The sequence below is a fragment of the Tympanuchus pallidicinctus genome, unplaced genomic scaffold (genome assembly GCF_026119805.1).
Source record: "Tympanuchus pallidicinctus isolate F22 unplaced genomic scaffold, pur_lepc_1.0 scaffold36, whole genome shotgun sequence".
Lineage (NCBI taxonomy): Eukaryota > Metazoa > Chordata > Aves > Galliformes > Phasianidae > Tympanuchus > Tympanuchus pallidicinctus.
In genome coordinates, this window is record NW_026294754.1 from 1,297,479 (window position 1) to 1,301,072 (window position 3,594).

Consider the following 3,594-nt stretch of genomic DNA (forward strand, 5'->3'; position numbering starts at 1 on the left):
GCTGCAGCAGCCAAAAATCCATAGGAAATTGCCAAGGAAAATCTGAAAGCCCCACGGCAGCACCCCCTGCTGCCTCCCCATCTGCTCTTCATTAGATAAACGAGTCGTGGTCTCCCACCCGGGTGGCCCTGGCTCAGGGACCCCCCCTGCAGCAACTGGAGTGATGAGTTGGGGTTGGGATCAAGGCTGCTGCTTCCAGAATCTGGGGCTCAGCTCCAGTTGGACCCGTAGGGATGGTGCCCTCGGCCAGCTCTGCCCACATCCCACAGCCCCAGCTCCAGCTTGTGATTAATACCTCACTGGTCTGAACCTCATTCAGACTTTCTGGGATAATTTCCTAGAAATTCATCGTTCCTCTGCCAGCAACGCTTCCCAGATGTTGCAACCCCAGCTCCTTGTTTGTCTGGTCCTGCAGCACAAAGAGCAGCACGTTGCTACAACCCCTTCCAATACAGAAACTGGAACCATTGGGTTCGGGTCTGGTGGGTTCTGTGTTGGACTCAGTGATCCCTGTGGATCCCTTCCACTTCCAGATTTTCTGTCATTCTATAAATCGTCGTAACATTAATTTGCAGTGGCTGCTCTTCTTCCTGATGCCCGTAGGTGGAGAAAGAGAGCTTCACGCCTTTGGGTTCCCTTTACAGCAGCTCAGGAGGGTGCGTGGTGCTCTGGGCTCTGTCCCATCGGCTGCCTGGTTTGGGTGATGCAACCCCTGTTCAGACAAAGATGTTGGCCTGCATAAAAGCTCCGCACCCCCAGGGCAAGGGTGGCTCCTCCAGGAGACCAGGTATCCTTGAGAGAGACTTGAGATGCTGCGTGATCTGTGATCCAAGGATATGCAGTGAGCATGGGATGAGCAAACTCTGTGCAGGTCCGTGAGAGCCCATTTTCTGCCCTGAGGGTAGCACATCCCGTGGGGTTGAAGCCTTTCTACCTCGATATAGGTGGCCTCCACCAATCCAATGGCAGGCATCCCCAAACAGAGCTGTTCCAGGGAGCCCATCTCCAAGCCGTGAGGAGGATGGAGCCCCATCGAATGCTGCTCTCTGGGTGATGGGATGGCCCCGCCACCACTGCTCAGGAAAAGCTCCACGCAGTCCTGGTGTTCTGCAGGCATTCACCCACCACGACCCAACCTCCTTGGCCATCACTGGCCATACCCACACCCATCCCCAAGCCAGAAACGTCCATATTGATCACTGGAGATCACCTGAGGGGAACAGTTCAACTCCAGAACAGTGGCAGACATCGTTGTTTTGGGAGATTTTCTTCTCCCAGAACGAAGCTTTGGTTTGAGGAGAGCAGGAGTATTCCACGATTCAAACCAAACCAAAATAAGGAAGGGTTAAAGAACCAGACAGAAACTATTTGCTTTGACCTCCTGTTGACCGGGATCATTTTTTCCTCTGAAATTTTGGTTCAGCCACCCAGTCGAAAAATACCTTCTGTCCCAGCCTGGCCATTCTGTGGGTTTCAGCCTGGCCCCATTTAATGCACGGATTGTGGCAAGGGTGGACGCATGCTCACTGCCAACCCTGCATGGGGAAGGAATCAATCAGAGGGCTGAGAGAAGCCTGATTTGTTGGAATAAAAGCAAGACTTTGTTGTTTGCTTTGTTGTGCTGCCGATACAGCATTCATAAAAGCAGTGCTTGAGGCCAGCCGTGAAAAATAAAGCAATCTTTGCCCATGAAGAGCAAATGTTTACCTTGCACTCTGCAAGCTGACTCCGGGTGATCTCAGGTGGTTTAATAACACTGAAAGGGGCTTTTGTGCTTCCTTGTGTGACGGAAGATGAGCTGCAGGCGTTGTCAGATCTGTGTGCCGTCCCTTGGAATTGTCCATTGGGGTCTTGGCCAGCACTTCTGAGGAGGATCCTCATTCCCCCTTGGGTCTCACCAGCTCTTTGCTGTGGACTTTGGTTCCTCCTACTCTTTACAAGTTGATCCCCAAAATCTATCCTGCACAACTGGCATTCAGTTTGCCATCTTCAGGCTGGATGGGGCTCTCAGCACTGATGGAGCCATGGGTGTTCTGTGGGCAGTGGGACCAGGTGGCCTCTAAGTCCCTTCCAACTCAAACCATTCTATCATTCTATGTTTACCTCCTTCCATGTCTCCCCTCTTGGACACCCTGTGGACTTTCTGCTGGTTTTCATCCTTCCAGCGACAATTTTCACCCTGCATTTAGTGCAGGCTGCTCTGAAGAACCGTTGCAAAACAGTGCTTCCTTGGTCCACTTCCACATTTAATCTTCGTGATAGACTTCTAATTTCAAGAAGCATCTCCATTGCTCTGTAATTCCCCTTTCTGCTGTTGATTTCTGCAGCAGGAGCCTTTTGTTTTTCCTTCACTGCAAGTGTTCTGTAGTCAACAAACTTCCTCTGCTATATCCATACTGCTAACCACAGCCAGGAGAGAGCTTAGCCCATGGCAGCTCAAACCCACCAGGACAACACTGTGGGTTGGATACACAGATGTCCTCTCCAAGGATGGAGTTCTCCAAGGTAAATGATGATACGACAGGAGATGATGGCCTCCAGTTGTGTCAGGGGAGGGTCAGGTTGGATATTAGAAGCAATTTGCTCTCCAAAGAGCGTTTGGGCACTGGCACGGGCTGATCAGAGGGGTGAGGAGTCGCCATCCCTGGGGGTGCACCAGAACCATGGAGACGTGGCACTGAGGAACTCGGTCAGTGGGCATGGTGGGGTGTGTTGGGGTTGGATGTGGGGACCTTTGAGGTCTTTTCCAACCTTCATGATTCTTTCGTTCTATGATTTCAAGACCTGAGAGCTTTAAAGAAGGCACCATCTACAGAAAGGCATTTTCTACAGGTAAAAGCTCACAGCATCTTGCAGCAGACCCACTTGGTGGACCAGCTCCACCGCTGACTGTCCCAAGGAGAGAGGAGAAATGATGCTGACTCAACTGCAGAAGTTATTGCAGAAAATGTCCTTGTTTTTTTTCAGCTATACTGTGGTCCTGATTACCTCGAGCCAAGGCAATCTCACCTACATCTTTCCAGGGTAGGGCTGGAGGGGAAAGCAGGAACCTGGTCATCCTGGGGGACATTCCCCCCATACACAAGGTCCTGGTCATCCTGGGGGATGTTTTCCCCCATACACAAGGCTCTATGACAACCAGCTGTCTTTCAGAAAGTCAAGAGACCTGGGGCTGACAGGAAACAAATGGGGGTTTGAAGCAGAACTGTTCTATGGACATCTCCAGCACGAGGCTCAGGTTTTTGCCCAGGGGAGACAATGTGGTCACTCTGCCTGGGGATGATGATGCCCCCTGGCCATCTCCTCCAGGAACAACCCCTCGGGACAGGCAGTGACTTTCCCGACACTTAACCTCAGTCTAATTAGTCTGAGGGGAGTGTTTGTTCTGGCTTTGCTCTCAACAGCTGGCCAAGGGCCAGGGCATTGACTTTGCAGCCTGAACATTGGAGAGACTCAGGGCAGACTTTTGTAGCACAACGAATGCCATGCCCTGAGCCCATCCATCACCTTTTGGCTGCTCAGGTCTTGGCAGAAGCACCACATGCCTGGTTGCTCCATGAGAAGGGGAAAGTGATACTAAGGACCAGCATCCTT